This window comes from Falco naumanni, chromosome 12, assembly GCF_017639655.2.
Source record: "Falco naumanni isolate bFalNau1 chromosome 12, bFalNau1.pat, whole genome shotgun sequence".
Classification (NCBI taxonomy): Eukaryota; Metazoa; Chordata; class Aves; order Falconiformes; family Falconidae; genus Falco; species Falco naumanni.
In genome coordinates, this window is record NC_054065.1 from 2,739,273 (window position 1) to 2,763,527 (window position 24,255).

Here is a 24,255-nt window from a genome sequence, read left to right on the forward strand (position 1 = left end):
AGGGATGGACAGTGAGAATCAAGGAGAAGTCTGTTACTGTTCCCAGGGGCCTACTCCATCCCTAATTTATCTGACTTCTCATTTTTACTGAAACTAGCATGTCTCATCTAGAAATGATGTCAGACACACACATACGCGCCTGCAGGAAGATGAGGTGGTAGCTTCTCTGGGGTGACGGTGGGTATGCAGTGTGTCCCCTTTGCTGTCTTTTAAGGGGTATGGTGAAAACTGTTTCAGTGTAGCACAAGAATTACTTCTGGTTTCTGCCTGTTAGCTCACGTATGTGAGAGAAATCGCATCTAGAGACTTCACCGCAGGAGCATGCACAGAGGCTGTGAAAAGATGAGCAGTGCTCTGGTATAGATTCTAGGTCACAGGGGTTTTTTATTTTATTGTATTTTACTTCTTAAGGTATAAATTTAGAAACTCATTAAAGCTTTGTCCTTATGGATTAGACATACTTAAAACAACTACAGGATTTTCTCTAAGGGATATGATAGAATTTGTTGACAAGATTAAGGACAGGCGAAGGGTGTCGTCCAAAGCCCACAGAAGTCAGTGAGGAGCTTTGCTGGCTGTTAAGGGCTTTGGATCCTGGCCTTCAGCATTTTACAGGGGTGGGGGGGAAGCTGATTTTACTTCTTGGATAAGTAATAATTCATTACTGCTTCCTAATAGAAAACACTGCAATTGATTTCCTATAGATTTATGCATGGTGGTTTATAAGACTAGTTTTTACGAATGGTTTCTGTTTGTGGATATAAGCAATCTCTTACTGCACTGTCTGTACAACTACCATTAAGCAAATGGTTGTTAGTAGCAGGTATTTTTTTTAAGCTTAATTTTGTTTAAGCATTTTATTTGGTGGGTTTTTTTTTTAATGTAAATACAGTGAAATAGCAAAATGGGGGAAAAATCCATATCTAGTTCAGAGGGCTGAGAAATCTTTGAGAAAATTGGTTTGGAAAGCATCTTAAAACGATGAACACAGCTCTACAGTTTTGATGATGTAAGTCTAAATACAATTCTAAATCCTATTAATTCAAAATGTAATTCATTAAAAGAAAAGTAAGATCAGGGAGAAATATAACTGCATGGAATAAATGGATCTCTTAAATACATACACATTCTGCATTGAATTTACTTGCCCTGAAACCTTATTTTTAATCTTGCCTCAGGTAATAGAGCTCTCTCTAGTAGTTTCTTTTTGGAGTAACACCTCAGCCAAGGGAACATGAAAATTATAATCTTGAAGTCCTATTTCTGGAGGTTTATAACTCAGACATCGAAACATCTACTTTCAGGCGAAATCTGCTGTGTGAGGTCTCTGGTGTCCTGGCAGGGAAGTTCTGTTATTCCATTAACTGCTTTTTGGGTTGTATGAGCTCCTCAGAGGTGGCTTCTCTGAATTCATCTTTGTGTAGGGCAGAAGTAGGGGAGGATGGTTGAATGGTGTACCAGCAATACTGTTGCTTTTCAGCCTTTTCACCATTAAGATCTCAGCTGAGAATGCAGTTATGGATGGGAAATGCTCTGGCTGTTGAGGGCTCTGTATTCTGGTCTGAAGAATAACTTCTGAAAAGCAGAGATGTCTGTCCACCTTGTGCACTTTAAAGCTGTGGCTGCTTTCTGGTGGCATCACTTACCCACTGTGTTTTTTAACAGCTTGTTGTCATGATTTACAGCAGAAGCAGTTGCTGACAGCTATTGCTGCAGCCGCATAACTCTGAATCAGCAAGTGTCTTACTGCATTTTCAGTGCTCCACGTTTACTTAATACCCCTGTAGAACCTCATGCAAGAAGTTATTTTAGTAATAATCATTTATTAGATTCTTGTAACTGTTACCTTTGCCTCGAGGGCAAGGAAGTCCTATTAGTTCTATGTGAACTGCAGCTGCTGATTTCTGCTCTTTTAAGTGCTGAAAGGGTTCAGGAGCCTGACAGAGGCTGCTCTTCTCAATGGTATTTCTTTTGAAAATACCTTTCTCATTGACCTAAATGTTATGGGCTCTAGCTTCTTGGAGGTACCTAAGTATCTAGGGTACTGAGAATTACATGTGCTAGCAATTTGATGGGGGATACTTTTGAAATGAACTGGGATTTCTTGAGGATGTGGACTTTGTCCTGGGAACTGTGATATACAGCTAAACCTTTGTACTCTTAATGCCAGCTTTGAACGTATGTGCAGAATCAGGTCCTGAGTAAAATGAGCTCACAAGAGTAAAGGTGGCAGATATGATCCTTATGTACGTTTAACAAAACAACTCCTTTAAGTTGCCCTTGAGAAGACTCTGGGTATATGGTAGTTAGTGCTGCAAATGCATTATAAACTGATGACTGTTTGGCAAAATTAAAAAATTATTTCCTGCAAGTACTTCACTGTTTACTACACTTTCAGTTAAGGGTTTTAAAACATGTAAGTGATGCTATTTTCATGAAACTTATTATTTATTTACAGTATCTATTAATCTTGTCTTAATTATTCATGTCATTTAAATTTTACATGTTATAGCCACAAGCTGTAGCTACCTTTTCTGTAAGAAACGTTGTACTGTCATGTGTTATGCTTCAGGGTAAGGTTAAGACTCAGTCATTATGCGTTATATCTGGATTTAAGAAACAAGAGTCATGAATCTCAATTAATTCTCTCTCTCACTCCTTTTGCCTTTCACATCTGTTATGGCTTTGATGTGAAATACCTGCAAACTGCAAATTTGGTCTGATGTAAATTTAAAGAATTGCTTAAGCAGCTTACATTTTTCTATAGTCATTTTGTTTTGGTGAGCTTTTACATCTCCATATAATTAAGAGTTTTTAAAAGTCACGAGTTTTCATCTGACTACTGAAATCAAGAGGGATCTTTCCTAGTGGCTTCAATGGCACTTCAACAGAGCTGACACTTGGCTGCCTTTAAAAGTCAGACCCATAATTTATTAAACAACAAATCACTGTCAGCATTTACAGTGGATTTACAGTGGATGTCAGCAGTTACAGTGGGTATATACAGCATTTACACTATAAATATGCACATTAGATTAATCATTACAGAAGTGGAAGAGTTACTGTTAGCTTCAGCTGGAATACTGCCTGGCTGCCAGCCAAGGCCAGGCTGTTCCGTTTTGGCTACTCAAAGTGGGCTCTTTCTTAGGGAAATTGTCTTGGTGGCACGTGGCTCGTTGGGTCTGTATATCAGCCCAGACACTACTGCAGCTCTGCAGGAGTAGGCAGAATGCAAACATGCAGTGCGAGGCAGCCCCTTTTGCTGAGGAGGCTGCCTCTGACTCTGAAAGGGAGAAAGAGAGAAATGAAGAGGTTCTGTGGTTTACAAAGCAAGTCGTGTCTCAGCCTGGGATTAGCACCCATGTTTCCTGATGCTGCTGACAATTTATGGTCTCTGCTTGGGGCTGGCTCTCCTGTCGCTTCAGTGAGGCCGTGCTTCTTGACACAAGCTAAAGTTCCTCTTCTAGTGCCTGGAGCAATTATTAATACAGTAGTTGTATAGGAAAATGCAAATACATGTATATATTTTGTATGGTATCTATGTTACTTGAAGTGAAAATCAATTTGTTCTGTTTTCACTGAGCTGAATACACGTATTCTGATAGTGGAGAGAACCACAGAGAAAAGCAGTGGATGTGCTGAAGCAGGGCTACACAAAACATGTTGTGCAAAACAGTTGTGTTCTGTGCTGATGGAATTCACTTCTCAGCATTCTGTCTACTCAGGGAGCCCAGGTCAGTGCACTTAGAGAAAAGAGTACAGTTTTGGATATAGTAGCCTGAGTTCCACTTAAATCCTGCCCATAAATAAGCAGACGTAGGTGGCTGAGGCAGACTGTTGTAGGCACACAAGCATCACTTGGCATTTGAAGGGTGAAGATGTCAGGTCCAGACCTTCAGGAAGAGCTACAGCCCCACCAGTTTTGTTGAGGACCAGTGGCTGTGGGCAAGGCATGTTTTCACATTGCTGATGACTTTGGTGCAGCTGCAACTAAATCCTTAGCTGACAGCATGTCCTCTAGGACAGCTTTGTGGACATCTCCCATCATTTCAGTCACTGACTTCACATCTGCTGTAATTTAAAGAAGCTTTTATGTTGGGTTTTTTTTGTGTTTGGTTTTGTTATTTTTTTTTCCTAAAAGGGAAGCTAGAAAGCTTTTATGATTTTCTGACACAGAAGCCAGAGAGAGAATAAAGAATACAGAGCTTATCCTGTATTTTTAGGGAAAAATGCTTTTCTTCATACCTGCTTGCATTGAATAATTCAAGTAAACAAATCAGGACCAAATTTTCACTCAGCCCCTATGCATTAATAATCTTATCCATACAGCTTCCCATCATGGCTCTTTAGGAGGAGGACATTGTTTGGACTGTTTTATTACAGGAAATATGTCACGAACATATATATCATAATGTTCTTTAAACTTATGACACTTTCAGAATCAGGAGCCTTTAAAAGAAAATGCCGTAAGTACTTTCTTCCCATGGAGGTAAGTCAGTGAGTGAATAATCTTTGAAATGAGCTGTGTAACTAGATATTTTCTCTCTGGAGGTGGAAAGAGACTCCAGGAATAAATATGGGCAATTCCTGCTTTGAAAAGAGTGTTTAAAAGAGAGGACCTGTTCTGGGTCCCCGTGCCTATGGCTTAGCCCACCCACATGATGCCTGTGGGACAGCGTGCTGTGCCGTGGGGCCGGGCAGACATTACCAGTTTCTTGAACTGCAGTAAAGTAAGGAGGCCCTTCATGACTTTATTCTCCTTTTATTCTTTCCACACTATAAAACACCAAGTGCAACAAGTTCTTATGACTCCCACTTGGAAGGGTTATTACTTGCTCCTATAATAAACAGGCACAGTAGGAGCAGATGCATGTGAGGACAATGGCTGAAAATACCCCTGTAAATCTCACAGACGTTGGTGTTTGAAAGCTGCATGTGTGCAATGCTCAGTGACATGGTTTTCAAGCTAAAACTTCTGAGATGGGCAGAACTTCAGTCTCTGAGAAACAACTCTTGGGTCCCTGCCTGGCTGTGAAGGGGGATACAGAGAAACAGTCAAAACAGCAGAAGTACAAATGGCAGGCCAGACAGATAACAGAGGCGACAAACCACGTTATGGCTGAATACAGCCCCTTTTATGCTAGTATTAATCTGAAAAAAATAGCAGCAAAAATCAGCCTTCAGAATAAAAAGTCATGCGAAGGAGCTCTTAAAATTGGTCTTGGCTCAAATTATGTTAGTTTTAGCAAAATTATTCATCCACCCTTAAATGTCCTACGTTTACAGCTATGTGGCGAGTTCTACGTATGAGAGAAAACTGTTGGTTGAAAATGAAAGTGCTGTGAAAACACTGGGATGGAAATACTGGTGTGCAGATGGGTGTTACTTGTCTGTAAGCGCTGCCCTTCTTGGTAAGCTGCGTATTGTGAGCCTGAGGTTGGCATAAAAGAACATCTTGTGCAGATCTTCAAAATGTCCTAATGAAATCCCTGTTTGTATTCAATGTCAAATATTTCATCTTCCAATACTTTTGTAAAATGCTGAATTAATTCATAGGGATTGACAGTAAGGATGTTCTCACAGCAAACACAAAATCTGCAGCATACTAATATTAAATGGTACATATTTTTTTTTAATGCTATAATAAGCATTCACAAAGTTTCTGTGTGTATGCTAACGCTTTGAAAAAGGCCCTAAGCAGCACACTTGAAAATGGACTTTTTTCGTGCCTTGGAAACATATCCTCTGATGTTTCTTTGCAACAGGATCTAACTTCATTGGTATGTTATTTTGGGGGTGTTGGTGGGTTATTATTTTAAAAAAATTGTTTTGCTTAAATAAATCTTAATCTTAAATCTTCATTCATATAGCCTCAATCTTGCTGCCTTTTTCAGAGCATATTTGTCTTCTACGGGTTCTCCAGCTGCAAAAATAGACACTGTGAATGTCTGCCCCAGGGTCAACATAGTGCTTCTGAGTGTGGAATTTGACAATGTGCATATTTATCCAGCTGATGAACCTGACAAATGTAAGAGATGTGTTTGACAAGAAGATAGGAAGCAAAATTTTAAGGACGTAGAGCCATGTGTCAGCTTTTAGGTCTTTTTGTCGGCTTATCTCTTAAGTGTTCAAGCTAATGGTTATGTTGATGGATGATATGAAGATGTAAGGCAAATACTTTTTTATTAATTCGCAGTCTTATAAATTGTCAGGCAATGGGATAAAATTGTCTTAGAAATTGTCATGAATGGGATAAAATCTGAAGACTGTTGTGATCCTTACTGAGAGTTTCTTCAAGTAAACACAGTAAAAACTGAGAAAAGACTTAGGAGTTTGCTAATTATGATTGCCTTCATGAAGAGAGAAATCGTATTTAAAAATGTACATACATCATTTATTCTAATGTAATAAGCAAAAAACTATATAGCCGTCATTTTATTGGGGGGAAACAGTAATTAACCTATCCTGTTAGCGTGAAGCAGATTTTTTACTAGAGAGAGTTCTGCTGGGGATAGCAACCTTACCTTTGATTATGTGCTATTACATTATGAAAACTTCAGTTCAGTCAAACTCATCTTTCATTCAACAGATTTTCAGTTCAATGTGCTGTGTGCTTATTGAGGTTAAAATTGGTATGAAGATTGGTAAAGGTGACATTTCAAATAAGCATAATTTTTCTGCAGTCTTTTCACAGAGAAGCTAGAACAAATGAATGACAGACATGAAATATTCTTACAGTTAAGAAATATGACCTGTAAAAATCTGGTGTTTTGAGTAACAACATTCCTAATTTCTTTTTCATTTGATTAACTTTTATATTGTGGTTCACAGGGCTGGGATGACTTAATTATAGCATGAAGACGCTCACCATGCTCTGTTAGACTGAGTTCTTGGTAAGAAACGTTTAAGGTCTCTTAAAGTCCGTAGCAGCAGGAGCAGCAGGTGAAAGACAGTTACTGGTGAAAATGTAGATTTAACAATTAGCAGGTAAAGACTAGTGTTTGGGAAATAACTGTCAGCATGATGAAAATATATACCAAACCAGCATTGCTTCCAGGTTGCTGGCAAAGGAAAAGGAGGTTGTCCTGGGGGAGCTGCCCCAGCCCTGCTCCGAGGCTGCAGCTCACACTGTGAAGCTTTTTTTGCAGCTGGGTGGTTGGTGGTGGTGAGTCCAAATTTGTCTTTAGCTTTGGTCCCCACTCTGGGTATTTAAACTGGCTGATATGTAAATTCTGCAAATGAAGGGTCACTCCTCCTTTGGGTCTTAGGCGACCCATAAAGGTACGGTCAGCGAGTGTGCAGCTGAACTTCTGCCGAGTTGCAGAGAGGGCATGCAAAAGCCTGCCTGAAGCATATGTATCAATATAGATAAAATATGAAATATCAAAACTATATAAATACACTATTTATCCATCTATCTCTGCCCAGGAGTACAACTAAACTGAGCACGTCACACCCCCTTTGCCAGCTGCGCTGTGTTCCCCTGGCTGTGTTGCAACGCTGGTTGGCTTCTTCCTTTCTGCCTTGGCATCGTCCGTGCCCAGCTGAGCAGCAGTGGGCTTGCCCAGGCTCACGGCTGGTGCCTAGTAACTCTGTGTCTTAGTTTGTGTCTGCTCCGGTATCAGTCATCTCCGAAGTTATATGACCCATTTTACTGCGCTGTAAAAAGGGAAGTGATTAGTGGCAATGCACCCTGCCAGGGGTGGCAAAGCAGCCGATCATAAAGATACGCATCAGCAAGGGGAAGTAGAATTTAAACTCCCTTTTAATTTGTGCTGAGACATTAACTGGGAGTTATGAACCGGCACTATTTAATGAAATACATAGTCTTTAATAGATTGGGGGGTGGGGTGCTTAACATGTAGGACAAAGTAAATGGTGTATCTGATTGGATTAGTGGCAAATTTAATCTAGTGTATGACACTGCTGATTCAAGTGCTTTCCCCCCCCTTTTTTTAGGATCAAAGTGACTTAGGCTTGACATGTGATCTACTCAATGCATCAAATGAGCTGCAGGCTCTATGCGTTTGATCCATTATTTCAACAAGAAAAGGAATTTAATCTAAGAAAAGTCATGATACACAGTATGGGAAATTCTTTTTTTACAGTGTGGGAAAGCTCTTCTGTGACATGTGAAATTTCCTCCAATATGATCCCCAAGCAATAAATAATAACTTGCAAAGACATTTCCCTAGAATATCAGCACTTACTACCTAATTTGTGAAAACTTGTGCTTTCCATGATACTTTCTTAACCTGAATGCAAAGGACAAATCTTTTTCCTGTAAAGACATTTATCTGAAGCAGCAGATTTAATTGAATGTTTTTACAACAGGAAGATAAAAGACTATATGAATAGGTTAAGTGTCGGCTGAACCCTTACAAAATTCATAGAAATGGAAATTTCTACATGTCCAGATGTCAGGTCTAAGCACAGTCGCACCAGGTAGCCTCATGGCATGTTTGCTTGTGGTTACTGTACTGCGATAGAGTTGAGGAAGAACATTTAGCTGATGTGCTTCGGAGGTAAACAGTTTGTTTTCAGTTAGAACAGTCACTTCTGCGTTTTACTTATATGTATGAACATTTATATAGAAGTAGGAAAAAATGGTTTGCAGATGAAATTTCTGTATTGATCAAAATGCCAGAGATTAGATCTGGTTAATGCTTATTATAAACGCATTGTGCAATTGCAGAGTTATATTTTTGTTTTGTTTTGTTTTGGTTTAGTTTTCTGTGTGTCATCTTGAGAATACAGTTATGATAGCAGAGTTGCCAACTTCTGGTTTTGACACTGCTGACTAGAGTTGTTAAATATCTTAGGTGCTAAGACAAATATTTTTACTAAAAGAGAGTAAAATTTCACTTTTGGTACTACTTCAGCTATTGTTGCAAGTAAGTATGGTACTTAACAAATGTGTAGTCCTAAAAGTATTTAACAAAAGACATTTTCAACTTATTTCAATTTGTTTTATTTTATGGTTCTGAAAAGTACTTAGTTGCCAGCTGAGGAAGGAAACTGGGTAGGTGGCACCAGCAGTGGATATTATTTGGGCTTTGACAGGAGCTAGCAGAGAAAAGTAGGAATTGACATTGCGTGGTGAGGATTTCTTAAAAAAAATAATGGCCATTGCCAACATTTGATATGGTCAGTGGCAGATGCTTTGATGCTGAAGGGTTTGTAGTCTTTCTTTGGAATGGCTGGAATAAAACTATCTAGAAAAAAAAAACCCACAAAAAAACCCACTTCAATTTTGCAGGGTATTCCTGAACATAACATAAGAAACATTGTGTTCATGTTAAGAATAAGGCAGTAAAGATAGGGTGATTTTCTGAAAATAAGTTTACTGAGTATTACTTATTTCCTCTGATTTTACTTTTCCAAGCAGGTCTGCATTCCTCTGACTTCCACAATAAGAAATTTGTCTCACTTGTTAGTTCAAATTGAGGTCAGGTTTCCTTCCTCCAGCTCTGCCTCCCTGTCTTTCTCTTTTCCCTTCTGAAACCTTCAGATCCAAGTGTGAGTCTATCCCATGATCTTTTTCTAACTAAGAGATGAGTCTGTCCCTTTAAACTTGTACTCTTCTAATACAGAGCAATGACTTGCATGTTTGTGCTTAACACAAGCATAAGCATTTTCATCAACACACAAAATGTCCTCAGTAAGGCTGGTAATCAGCAAGCAAACCTGGAAGTTGACCAAAGGCTCTTTTCATTATTGGTGGTACTTGTAAGGAAAGCTTGTGTCTGTTCAGCGACCAATCTGAGTTAGAACGGCAGTCTTTGATCATTTATTGCACTGGAGCGGTGTCCTGATCACAAGATCATCACTGTATTTGGTGTCCATGGCTGAAGTTCTTTTGTGAGGTCAAAACCAGGCAAAGCTCAGGGGCTGATCAATCTTCATGGAGATAGTGTTGCTCTGTGTTGTGCCTCTTCTCTGATCAGCTGAAAGTGGTGCCCTCAACTGCAACAGCATTCAGTCATGTTTAGGTGATTTTAGATAACACTTTTGATGTTTAGGTGACGATGATAAATGTTTCATAAAATACTGCCAAGATGCTCTAATTCCTTTTTACTTACAAACTCCACCAGGGTTACCAAGGTTGTACACCTGTGTAAGCCTGGTGTAACACTGTTGTTGAATCTTGGGCTTTCCCTTTTCCTCTGATCAGGTGAAGCAGCCCTTGGAGTCAGGGTTCCTGGGAGCGTAGGTATTACTGGGAAATCCAGAGTTTGCCTCTTAGAGCAATTTGAGTTAGTTTATAGAAAACCAAAAGGAAACGGTGATATCAAGAGTGTTCTCTGCCTGTCGTAAGAACAGGGAATAATTCCCTTTGTGAGGAATACAGAAACCAAATCCTTCTGCCCATCTCCAATATCAAATGCCAGTTTGGTGCTTTGTTCAGTGAGGTTAACCCTTCATAGCATCCTTGTATTATTTATTAAGGAAGTATTTAATTTAAAGCAGAAAAAGCCTGTGGCCTTTTAATAGTCTAAGTCACCCCTTCTAGCTACCATGTGTGTTCTGTGACCGTAGCACTTCTTTTGCTGTCCTAGACGGTGTAAATTTTCCCTGTGTGCTGTCTGTGGAGCCAGGCCTCTGGCCATGGTATAACAAATACTCTCAGCAAAACTCAGCCAGCTACGTTGGTTGCCCGTGCTAGTATTCCCTTAACAAAGAGTGAAAATGAAACCTAGGAATATTGTGAGTCAGTCAAGTGGAACGACTTATTTATCCACAGACCTACTTGTAACAAGGAGGTGTGGGAACAGGAGGAGACTGAGATGGGAAAAATGTCAACTTGCTGCCACTTTCCAGCCTATGAAGTATGTGTTAAATGCCTTTTTTACTTCTGCCTGTTTGTAACAGTGGGACCAACAGAACTCTGAAAATAACAACCCCAAAACCAGCAAACAAAGCAGGTGCTTTCCATTACTACTATTCTAGCTCCATTTGCTGCCCAAGTGCTTTGGTCTACCAAATTCTGTTTGTCTGATGAGAATGATGGAACTTGTCACTCTGCTGGAAGAGTTCAGTTCCCGCCAGCGTTGGAGCCAAAGTGCTCCAGAAAAGGTTATCTCAGCTGTCTGAGAAAATGCCGCTCTCCTTGGAAAGTGCAGGCGGCCCAGCGTTGCTGGTGGCTGTCAGCAGAGAGGCAGGTAGCTTTAGTGGCTGATCTGCCTGATAATTCTGCTGCTGCTCTTGTTGTGGAGCCTCACTGAGATGTGTTTATGCTACAGGAAAGCAAGCTTATAATTTTCCTGAGCTGCTGGCATGTTTCCAGGAAGAAGTTGTTTTGTGTGTCAACTGTTTCTGGAGTCAGTATGTTGTAATTGCTGCTATTAGCAGAACGGGAGGAAAGGAGATTCCTTTTACTCTCCAATCTCATTCTTTGAGATCTTTCTGTTAGTCTTCGTTCAGACTGGAAGTTTCTGTTGAGTTTGTGAGCAATGATCTAGCTAAAGACAGTTCTCTGGTAAACTCTGGTGGGGGCCAGACAGCTGTTACCATCTAAGAAATACCAGTGGGTTGCAGGGGGTCATCTTCTGTGTAAGATTTCTCACTGTATTTAGGGTCTTTGTTGACACTTAATTGTAGCATGACAAATCTTGGTTCTATGGTACGTATTCTGGCACCCCTGCAGAAGCAGGGGGATGGAGGAAGCATCGTGGGACATCCTCTGGCAGGAGGTTTGCCAGCTGGCGTGGATGGGTTTCCTTCTTGTGCACAACGTGATGCAAACGAAGAGAGAGGGTAAGTGATAGAGATTTTCTCCTGCTGTTTCTGTAGGTGAACATGAAAGCAGGGTTGTCCTGGTGAATGGCGGGAAGTAATGCAGATGGATTGCAACTGCTTGTAGGGCTTCACAAAAACCACAGAAGTGGAAAACATAACACTCCTGCAATGATTTATTAGTACAGATCTTTTGTTTATGTCTTAAGTCACATGAAGAATGTTGTTCATAAACTCAATTTTGGTCCAGTTGTTTTTGCCAAAATTTTATGTAGCGGAAGAAGCCCACAGACTTCTTTTGACCGTATCCACTTCCAGCAGCAAAAAAGGAAACCAGGCATTCCTGGAATTATTATCAAAATTCCTTTGTCTCCACAGGGCAGGAAGCCAGACTGCATTGTTTTAATGGCATTTTTCTAGCCTTAAACCTCTGAGGCTGCCTATATTTCTCAATTTTTTTCAGAAATTTCAGAATGCTGTCTGCATTTTGCTACAGCAGTTGCCCTGACAGCTCATTTATACACTTATTCTACTTTCCTTGCCCACAGCACTATAGTATCTGAGCTCATCCCTGTGTAATAAAATAGTAGGTAGTCTGGTTTTGTTGTCTTTTTAACATGACTTGTGATGGTCATATGTATGTAATATAATCTGATTTGCAATTCCCCCCCGACTGTTTTACTTGTAGTTTTCCTTCAGTTTGTGGTTACAGTCACGTCTGTCTTTTATTGCCCAGAACTCTGGGAATAATTATGTCTTTTTGTCTTCATTCTCTAAAATCTCAGGAGATACAGTCCTAATTGGCAGCTGCTGGAAGAGTAAAATGTCAGTATTTTTTATTTTTCTAGAATTTATTGTATTGCACAACATTATTATATTTTAGTTTCAGTATTAGTATTAATCAGATAGACATGATAACTGTGACTGCTGTGCCACCTGCTCAGGAAATGCTCAGCTAAGGAGCAAAAGATCTCTCTTCTGTCTTTTTGCCTGCTGAAGATGCAGATTTTTAGGCCTTGTAATCCTATCAAAGAAACCTTCAGAACGGGGCCAGAATGAAATCCTAATAACTTCAAGGCAGGTAGTGGATGAAAAGACTCTCACCTCACATGCACATGTGCACACAAACGTGCAACCTTGATTTTTGAGTTCTGTCTCATTATTCTACGTGCGCCGTGTAGCCTAAGAGGGACCTGGTGCTGAGTGGGGCAGGATGGGGCCTCTGGAGGTCGTGCAGCCCCTCTCCTTGGGCCGGGGGCTGGAGGATTACTAATGAAGCGCTCTGACTAAATCTCAGCATGAAGGACATGACAGTTTCCAACAGCCTTTGTAACCAAAAACCTTTCTCAATTATTTGTGTGTTTAGGGAGAGGAAATACGTAAATTGCTTTCCTATTGGTGAGGTAACCAGGAAATAAACAGAGGAGACCTTGTTTAAGATACTTGTTTTGTTCTGATGATGTAGATAAGCAGCTGTGAGAGCTCTCAAGTTTGACTGCTCCGTGAGTCATTTAAGCTTTGTCTGGATGTAGAAGCCCCTTGTGCAACTGAACAAAGTACGATATCCCAGCAGATGAATGCAGATGATTTAAAACTTGCCAACTATTGCAACTGTTTTCAGATTCACTGTTTTCAGATTCTAGGGGAGTACTTTCTGAATTTGACTGATTTAATTCCTGTTGAATTAAATGGTACTTGAAACGTAAAAGAAGGCAGCACAGGGGCAGCCAGCAGCAGTGGCATAGTTTCACGTGTTTTAGAGGCAGCTCAGAGCGAGATGTGTGGATTCGGGAATGGCTTTGCTGGGTGGTTGGTGGCCGTGTTGGCAACAAGGTGTACCAGGTGGTTCTGTGGAAGACTTACCATCCTTTAGGGCTGCTTGGAGAGATACCTGAATTTTTCTCCTAAATGTTTTGGAAACGTAGTAAAGTGAAAGCACCTCATTAACCTCTTCAATTAGGAAGATGATCACATCATATTAAAGCCCAAGGATTAGCTTCACTAATACTGGTGAAAACCATGTCAGTGGAGGGGCTGCCAGTAGGGCAGGCTGTAGCATCCAGAGGGAGGTGCCACATCTCCTGTCCCGGGACCTATAGAGGATCGATGGAGAAATCTTTTATACTGACCAGGAAATGGGCAGCTGGTTATTGAACATGCTGACTTAGGAAATCTTGTCTGGTTTTGCTACAAAGACATTGTAGATACACAACCAGCAGAAAGGGAAAGAGAGCACAAGGGACTCTGCTACCATTTGTTGGGTCTGGGAGGTATATCATTATACAGTCGTTAAGTTGATAGCTTTAAAGCACATAAATGTGAATAGCGCATCCTAGCAGTAATGATATGTACTGTGTTTTGTTACCTGTGTTTGAGATTACTTTCAAATTATTAGTGTCTTAATCAGCATCATATTCATATAATGTCAGCATATGCTGATTACAGTGAAGTAACTGTGAAAAGGGACTGAGAAACCAGAAAACTGTGTTTATATGGTACATTTGGTTTCGTCTGAAGCCCTGACAAAACATAGGTTCCCATGTTTTACGCCTCTCACAAGTGTTATTGTTATGAATCGCTTGATTATGTGGGTTTGTATACTTTCACAAAATAAAATCCAGTCTTTGATTAGCTCTAAGGCCCAGCTGTAGCAACAGTGTAGGATACAGCCATAGGGATCTCAAAAAAGGCAGGAAAGGCAATGAAGCAGGGGAAAATGTAGGCTCAGCGTAGAAAGAACCGTATGTCTGGCACATGAATGGGGAAATGTGCAAAAAGTGCCTAAACCTTGTTCCTGATAGAGCTTGGATGCCTAAAAACGCAACGTGGCAGGGTTCGTCATGCAGCACCCAAGTCCCCTCTGCCTGGCAGTCACTGCCCTGGCTGTGGCTCTGAAGAAACAACAGCTGCTGAGTCTCACTGGAATAACTGCATAATCTCAGCATCATATCAGGACCGCAGAGATACTGGATCAGATCTCCAGAAATTAAGGAAATAAGGAGGTGAAGCTGGGGCAGGATCCTGCATTAGGTGGGTGTCTGGTCTGTTCTGGCACAGGCCTACTTTATGCCCCTAAGGTCAGGCTTGTTTGAGGTACCTAGAAATGCAGGAGACACCTGCAGAATTTTCCAGAATACTGAAGTAGTTTATTAAGGTGCTGATTCCAGCCAGAGCTGGACACTTTGGTTCCTGATCTCTGATACCCCTTTTGGGGCTTTTCCCTCCCAGGGAATTTGTCTGGAGAGGTGGATGCTCTAGCTGAGGATGAAGAAGCCCAGCCTCTTGTGTTACGTGGCCGGGCAGACAAGGTATTGGAGATGTGAGCACCTATGGATAGTGACATACTTGCACTGACAGATTTTTGGCTTAAAAGTCAAGTCATTTGAAAACTTTTTTTTTTCTTACTTTCCTCCACAATCAGTCCAAAGAAGTCTTCCAGAAGAGATGGAGGCTATACAGACAGCCTTCTCCTCCGCTATCATGTAGCTGCCAGCATGAAATGCACAGTTAATTTTTTCTCAAAATTAGGTTCTGTGCTGAGATTGCCAGTGGAGTAATTTTACAAAATGGTCATCTTTCCTGCTTCGGCTCTGAGCCGGTTAGTAAGGACAGCAAGGTGTTATTATAGGATGGCTCTTTTATGGGCTCTGGGAAGCAAGAGGGTAGTTGCAGTCTTGAGGACATATTTAATCTTGCAACATGTTTAACTACATTTAATAGCCTGTCCTACAGCTTAATCACTCTGTGTAGAGAAATTAATCCAAACCCCCCTTTTGTCCTGATAATTTTAAATCTTCACTGTGTTCGCCCACATTAGCCTTGTCCTCTGGCAGTTCCCCAGCTTCCACTCTTGCCTGATCATGGGAGCACTCCTCCATCGCTCATCCATAGGGATGGATAACTATATAAATCTAGCTTCTCTTTCCCCTGGAAGCCTGCTGTTCTTGTAGTTTCCCCCACTGTGTTTCCCAGTAAATATCCATCCTGTAATAAGACACTCGGGACTGTGGGGAGGATATTCTCCCAGTTCTTTTTGGGTAGGTGGAGTGTCCCTGTGTTGCGGTGGTGACCTGCTGTAGTTGGTGCCTCCTGCTGATGCTCTGCCTCTGGGAGGAGTTGCTGCACTGCTGCCACGCGCTCATTGCTGTAGGGACCGGCTGCTCGGGTGGGTATCTTGGCCATGCAGGCAGCCTGCCTTGGGCTGGAGGATGCCTGCAACCATGTGGAAACACTGGATGTTTTGATGTCTTTGTTTCTAGAGGTAAGAGGTGTGGGTGTCTCCCTTTGCTGCTTCCACTCAGTGATGAGGTCTGGTCCTCCCGGCAGCAGGTGCTGCATGTAGCCACAAGCTCTGTGATGCCTTCCAGTCGAGTACTACCTGGCACACTCGTGCCGAGGCAGGTGTGCGTAGCACCAAGGAGACTGATGGACAGGTCTGAAATTTAAAATTAGATCTCATGCTCATTATGAAGTATAAGTCAGTATTCCAATATGAAATTGTATATTGGCAGAGCTTTTAACACAGCTAGAAAGGCAATCTGAGTTTAAGAGTGAACATAAAAGACTCCTGACCCTCTCAGCAGCTTTTCCTGTACCCCTGAAACAGCAGTCTCACATATAATAGCTGAATTAAATCCTACCATCTTTTTGGGTTATTAGTACATGATACTTTTCCCCTGAAGGCTGGGTGTGCCACCATTGTTCTGTACATGGGAGATGCTGTTGCCATGCTGGCTTTCCAGCAGGGCTTATGCAAGGCTTCAGGCTGCTGTCTGCACACTGTAGTTCACTGTAGGATGCTTCTATTGCAGGAAATGGAGCGGCAGCAGGATCGGAAATGAGCCAAGGAGCTAGAAACAGAGCCTGAGAGAGTGGCCTTACTGCCTGTCTTGCTTTCATGGCACTGCCTGCTGCCCAAATCTCTCTTGAAGCTGTGATCAGGTGGTTGTCCAGGTTCTCCCAGGTGACACTACCTTACTGGAGGCCTCTCTGAGCAGGGAGAGGTGTAAGGGGTCAAGAAAGGACTCTCTGACACAACTTGCCGTGTGCTGTGGTCTGCGGCCTATAGACAGTAGGATGCAGGCTGCTGCTGTATGCTTGCACCTGTGGTGTCCACTTTATTCAATGGTGTATGCAGCTACAGGATCCTTCCCAGCCTTTGCCTTTCCATCCAGACTTACATCATATAAACCCAGAACATGAACTGTTGGTTTCACTCGCACAAAGAGATGCCTTACCAATGAGGAAGAGTGTGGGTTGGTCATTCCTCCGCGTGTCCATGTGGCTATTGATCTTTGTTATGAGTTTTGGTATCTCTTTTGTAGTTTCAGCAAGAAAAAGTGTGTGTTCTGTTCTTCAATGGCTTCTGTAATGCGAAAGCTTTTTTAGGAACATCATTTGAATTTGGTTTTGAGTCACACAAGTAGTAACCCATGAAAAGGGAGTTTACAGGTGGGATAACTGCCACCTAACAAAGCAGTAGATAACCGTAAAAATGATTCATAGGTTTGATCTGATTCAGAATTCCTGGAGATGCAGTTTCCAGTTTTGGCCTACATTGCGGTCTTCCAAGCAGAAACCAATATAATTATAAATTAGAGCTTGCTGCTCAACCAAACTAACTTTTCTACAGTGTATTTATTCAACATCTGATGATTTGGGCCTAATTCTACATGACAAGAAAAGTGGCTATGAGCATCTGTGGGGAGCTGCAGGGCTGATGAGGGACCTTTAGAGCATGTATTTGGCACCTCAATCAGTTTGGCCCTCTGGTCCTCTGCTTTTTGCACTAATATTAGTTTCTGGGAAGCTTTATATTTTCATTTATCGTTTTTTGTTGGTTTTTTGTTTTCATATTGTTATACTACAACTGGTCATTTAACGTGGGCACAGCAGAACTGGGAGAAGCTGGAGGTTGCCTGGCGGATGCAGGGGGACATACAGGTGTGCTTGGTTTCACACCAGCCATGTGTTTGCAGGGGACCTGGGACCTTTTCAGCAAGGGGACCACTTAACAGATGCAAATCAACATGATCAGGAGGCAGTGGTGTAAGTTTGAAAAGTCTTTTTGTGGATTTCTTTCCATGTGCCAATAGTGAAACCCTCCCTTATTTATCTCCCTGAGCCAGTGCTCTCATCTACCTTCCTTCCCAAAGCAAAGCTATTCTCAGGCTTGCCTTTTCCAGTCTTTCATTTGAATTCACACAGGAGCATCCTGAACCATCTCTCCTCTCCTTCTGCTGCACTTCCAGGCTGGGGGCATGTGCCTGCAGCTGGGGGACACTCCTAAGGAGCAAATGAGAGTGTGATGGCATAGGGACAAACCCAGGCAGTTAAGTAAGTAGAGCCAATAAGGATTTTGCTGATCATAAACCACACAAAATCAATACCAGAACAAGCTAACAGCCAGTGGAAAAGGTTTTTGCAATAGTGTAATGGGTTTGATTTTTCTCAGTTTTCATCGGTAATGTGGCAAATGCGTTTAGCACAGGCTGAAGTGGAGCTAATAGGTATTAAGCAGGCCAGGAAGAAAAGCCTTGCTGTTGTCACCTCTAGCATCAAAAAAACCCAAACAAACCAAGGTTAGTGTTACAGCAGGCCGTTAGCCTGACAGTGTTATCCAGCTGTTAGCAAGAGCGTTATGGATAGTCTCAGAGAAGTAGGAAACAAAAGCTCATCTCATGTGTCATCGGATATAATTTATAGATACTCCTGTAGTTGAATCCTGTTCCTTTATGAGAGTTTTGTAAACTTTTTAAAGCTTTTTTTTTTTTTTTTGTAGATTAATTCAACTGGAAATTTTGTTGCACCCTAAAGCTAAACATGCAACAAAACCTCCAACAAATGCCATCGTAAATCAGTAAAATTCCTAAGTGGAAGCCAACCCTATACTTCTAGTAGGTTGTGTCGCAGGCAGCGTTTGGGTGACCTCAGGAAGAGTGAAACCCCCAGCGGAGCAGTGCCTGTGCCTCACCATGGGGAAGCACGTGCATGGCAGCCTGCTCAGCCCAGACCTGCTCACTACAACTGCATAATCCACAGTGGCACTTCGGTCCTGACAAATGCAAACACATTGGCAGTCTGAGGCAGACAGCATCGATGAATCATTAAAGGCATGGCTAGGGCTGCCTCAAGATAATGAGGAGGTGTTTTTTTTCTTGTAATAAAGAGATAATTTGTGATTAGAAGCTGCTGCAACTGAGAAAACATTTTTATATGAAATCTGTGTAGAAATAAGTGATTACAGAGATAAAGTAATTTGCTCATGTCTGTGTGTAATGTGTGCTGCAAAGGGGAAGCATGGCACACACTGCCTGAGAAACAGGATTAAGTGGCAGGGATAACATTGCATTCTGGATGTTGAATTGGCATATGTAAGCTTTTCCCTTCGCTAGGATTCAGTTTTGAAATACTCGGTAAACTAGCTAAGCTTAGTTAATTATATTTTTAATCACAGGGAAAAGTCAGGAAGTGCTGGATCCATAATCACAAGGAATCTCAGCTTGGTGTGGGAGAATTTCAGACAACAGCAATACTGAGACATGCTAACGCTATCTCAATGCTAATGCTGTGGTGTTTGCTGTCCCAAAACTTTCCAGCAATATGTGCCTTAGTGGTAAATAGCTCCTAAATGTTCTGGTGAGTTTAATAAAATTTTGCCTTAGGCAGATGTCTTTCTGTCTACATGATAGCACTAAAAATCCTAATGTCTCTGTGTTACAGGGGAATTTGGCTGCACTTCAATAAGAAGTTCTCCATCCCTTACTCAATAGGAGCATTATGTAAGATGTGCAACCATGACAGAGTATCACAGAAGACAGGGCTAGAAATGACCTTTGGAGGTCATCTAATCCTGCTGCCGGGAGGCTGGATGCTGCCAGTGTAAACACTGAGCAGCTTCACCAATTTAGAGATGCAGGTGGTGTAGATTTGTGTTAGCGTAATTCCAGCAGTGTGATTTTTTTTTTTTTTCTTAAATTCAAATTAGTTAGCTGAAAGGGGATGGATTGCAGTAATAACATGTTTGAGTCATGAATATTAATATTGAGGTAATTAAATCAGATGACTAGGAATTATAGGACAGGGAGATACTTCATGTGTCATTGAATCTGTTCCCCAGTTAGCACAGAAACTGTTTCGTAGACGTATGGAGCTGTCAGTTAATTACAGGAGGGTTTAAAGTAGCCCTTGCACAGCCTTGTTTTTCATTTGCCATTTATTGAAAGATTATTTAGTTTTCATTGTGGGATGCTGGGTGTGGATTTGAAAGACCAAAATCCGATTTGATGTGCAATTATTATATTCCTGCCAACAGAGTGCAGGAAGAGCAGCATAACAAATTACTTTCTCCGTTGAAGTTGAATATACCTTAACTGAACCTTCATTGCCATACATCAAAGTATCGCTGCACATAACATGCTAAATTCTTTGCTGAGGTAAATTGTTGGCACTGTCCCTCATTTATACCGTGTTTAAAATATGCATATTGGGATGTGACAGCTTTCCAGATTCTGGCGACCTCCTTTAGGAACATGAATACCAAATAGAGCTGAGCTAGTGGAAGCAGAAAACGTTGATGTTAACAGCACCGAGGTGATGTTTGCATTATCATGAAATCGTGGTTTTTCTATTTTCTGGCCATAAGGATGTAAGCACGAGCTGCTGCTGCTTCAGAGCAGCCTTCTGTCCAGCGTAGCATTTTCTCTTCATGCTGGTCATAAGTTAAAGGCTAGGGATAAAGGCAAACAGTATTACTCTTTTCTCCTAATACCTCCAGACTTGTAAGTGTTTTCAGCTTGGAGGATTTTGCTCTACTTCCTCTGCGATGCCTGCTTTGCTCATCCACCATTTTTCTCCAAAGTTAAGAGATTCTATACTTTTTTCTAACTTCCATGAAGCAAGTACCATGTTTTGCGTTGGTGGGTTTGTCCTTTAAAGTTGGTCAGAAGGAGGTCTGTGGAATTCCCATGCTCAGTTTTTGCAGACAACTATTATAATTTGGAATCGGTGTTCTTCAAAGATGCAGAAAAATGGGGAATTTTAATCATTGAGTTAAAGCACTTCTTATGCATTACTTTCTGAGCTTGTATTAGTACTAGAGGTGTTGCATCTTCTACTCTTTTTTACCTCAAGTACTCCTCTGGGCATTAAATAAAATCCCTTCCACCTGCTTTATTTTGCTTGTTTACTCAAATTCATGTGAGCAAGTAGAAGTGTAGGTTGAACCCTTGAGTTTTTGCTTTCTGTAGGATTCTGATCTGTTTACTTTGCAGGAAGCTAATAGATGGGTAGAGGACCTCAGTCTTTAGGGAGTTCTACAGTGCAATCCCACAGTTGCCTGTGAATTGTAACCCTCCAGTGTCTGCAAAAAACAAACCCAGAAATAAAAAAGGAAAGTATCAGAATTTAACATGACATCCTCAACCATTCTAAAATAGCAGAGGATAATCTAACTTAAAGAACATTATGAATTACTTGGTAAACTGAGATCAGTCACACAAAAAATGGATAAAGGCAAGGCACGAATAATGCCTTTGGCAGCAACGTAAGTGTCTGATAAAGTTTGACATAACCCCAAAACACCTACTAGCTTCAAGAGTGTGGATATCAAAAGAAAAAAAGACCTGCTCTGCAAATATTGATGTTCTCTGATAACACGTTAGAGTGATGGATGTGGAGAAAGGGTGGATTGTCACTGAACTTCCCTAAAAGCAAGATATTACTGTCTCTCTAGTTTTGAAAGAAATTTTAGTTTCAGCCCTGGAATGAAGCACCACACAGTGATTGCATTTGAATGACGCTAAGAGCATGAGAAGCCCAAGTAGGGAAGCTCACTTAGTAGGAATCCATTCCTGAGGACGGAAATTGTTCAAAGTTCTGGCTCCCATAGAAGTGCCTAGTGATGGAAGATAGTAAGCAGCAGAAATAGTGTAGCCAAGAAGCACACAAGTGATGGAACTGGTAGTTTGGCTACTGCCGTGTTATGTCTCTGAGGTCAGATCTTGTTTAGATGTGGGCCCAAATTAATTGTTTGTCTGTTTGAGTATGTGTTTAATCTCAACATAGTTAATAGTTTGTTGAGTTAACAGTAGTTGAGCTTTTATGGTATTAATAAAGATCCTGTTTTTCCCTGGTTGTGTTCTCAGCAGAGGAAGCTCAGCATATTTGTGTTTGGAAGTTTATCTATAAGCAGCCTACAATTCCAGTTTAAGATTCTGCAAATAAGGGAGGGCTTTTCTGTGTGCTTGCAGCTCTGTGAAAATGAGCAATGTGAGATAAATCTGTTTGGGGAAGGATAAAACACAAAAGGTTTTATGACTAATGACATGAGCTAGGGGTGGTCTTGTTTGTGCAGGTTATGTTTCAGAGCAGTGCTTGCCTGACACATTGTAGCATCTTACTAAATGCTTTATTCTGAGACAACAGGAATGTTATTGAAGTGATGCTAAGTTTCTGTACTGCTTTCCCTTTGGGAGACATTTGTTTTCGGCTCAGATACTCATGCTGAAGCATTACTATCATCAGTTCATTCTGCTTCAGTTTTAAATTGCTTAATTGTCTTGTGCAAATTTGCCTGGAATGACAGTGGGAGTGGTATCAGGTAACTGTTTTCTGGATGGCATTTTAAGTTTCTCTCTTTATTTAGAGCTCTTTGCTGATCTCCAGGCTGATTAAGGATAGATGGATCATATAGACCTTCTCATAAATACTCTTAAGATACAACTTTCTGTTTTGGTCTTTTTTTTTAAAAAATAAAAGTTCGATGATAGTGTTTCACTTTGTGTATTTTCAGTTCCTCCATCTCTTATGTCCTTGACTGGCTTTTCTGCTCATTTTTTCTCTAAGCTCATAGCATCGCAGCATAAATATATTAACAGATACTGAAATATATATGCATCTAGTCTATGTGTCAAGAAGACTCATATAAATAAGGATTTGCTAGATCAAGCCTTTGGTAGATGACCTAATTTTCCATTTTAATCAGATTACAAAAAAAGATTTAAATAACTGTTTCACACTTTAGAAGGGTTAACAGGCACAGAGATTTCAGACCAGTTCCTCAGCTGATGTGAACTGGCATTGGGAAACTATGAACTGACAGCAGAGTTGTGTTAGTTGAAGCAGTGGACATCTCAGCTCTGGACTCCCAACGTATAAGTGAAGAAATAAAACTGAGAGGCAAACTCCGCCAAGAGGTATACAACATATAAGGTACAAGCTAATAAATGGTAAACCAGAAAATTACAAAAGACCCACAGTTGAAGAGAATCTAGAAGGGAGCTTGCATGAAGGGGGCTGGTGGACACAGCTGGGAAGGTGGACCCGAGCATGAAGTCTGAGCCCAAGCTAACATGGCAGTGATCTTGTAACCAGTGAATTTAGAGGTGGCTAGTGCCAAAGAACGCACCTACTTCAGTGCCTCCAAGAAGGTGAGTCCACAGAAACCATCTTATATAGAAAACCACAGAGAGAAGAGATGAGATGTGCTGGGAGCTATTGCCTGTCATAATGGTGAGGGAGCTTCTGTGGCTCCTCCCAAAAGTGCTGCTGCTGTGAAGGAAGCTGATTTGATGGGAGGGACCCTGTCGTATACAGTTAATTGAATAAGCTGTTCATCTTCTAAGTGCTCATCTGAGCCAGACTTAGCGACTCTCCAGAGATGCACCCATCACTAGCTATGAAAGTCCTTATGCAGCAGAGCGCACAGAACCTTAGATTACCTCTTCCCCTTTTGTTGTACAATGCTATTTTTAATCCAGTGCCTTGCTGTGTATTAATAATTTTTGACAAATTACTGTGTCGTATTTGTGTTGTGTAAATTCCCACACATTGCTTTGCATGCATATTTTAGCCTATTGCAGTCTTATAAATGCTGTAAGTGACACCTAATTTTCCATCACCTTTATTTTATGGGCAGGCTGGCCTGGAGATTAGGTATCGAAGGAAACTGGTGCATAAATTCACCTGTCAGTTTAAACCGGTGAACAGCTCAGTTGTCAATGCAGTTTTGCAGGGTTATACCAACTGACAGTACTGCCCCAATGCCTGTGGATTCTGTACTATTAACCATGAGAGAGATAATTTTACTGGTTGTGTGGTAGTATTGACATCTTGGAGAAAGTTGAGTGGATCATTGAGTCATGAGAGAGTACATGGTGGACTCCGTCTGCATCCAAGAGGCACAAGAGGCACAGCAGTGTTTCTGAGAAGCACTGGGAAGGTATCTTTTCTCTTACAGTCGAGTGCTACTTTTCAGGCAAGTATTTCTCTTAGATACAGGACTTTAACATCAGAAATTCTCTGCGGCCCAAGAAATGTGTGATGATAAAGCTCTTGGATGCTTTTAGGGATGGATCATGGATCTGCTGTTCTTACAGAAAGTTCTTGGGAACAGAGCAGACTGGGAGTGACTCATATTCTCCATAATCAACCAAATTATCCTGTGAAGGTCAGTGAGGTTACTTGTGAATTGGGTGGGCAGGAATTTGCTTTTCCACCAAGCCCGCATAGCAAAGCAGC

General features: G+C 41.2%; 1 protein-coding gene across 3 annotated transcripts in view; it reads left to right on the forward strand.

Annotated features, from left to right (window-relative positions):
* The window catches only part of CCDC85A (coiled-coil domain containing 85A), an 81,440-nt gene that overhangs the window by 36,684 nt on the left and 20,501 nt on the right, over window positions 1–24,255 (forward strand). The gene's annotated exons all lie outside the window — the stretch shown is intronic.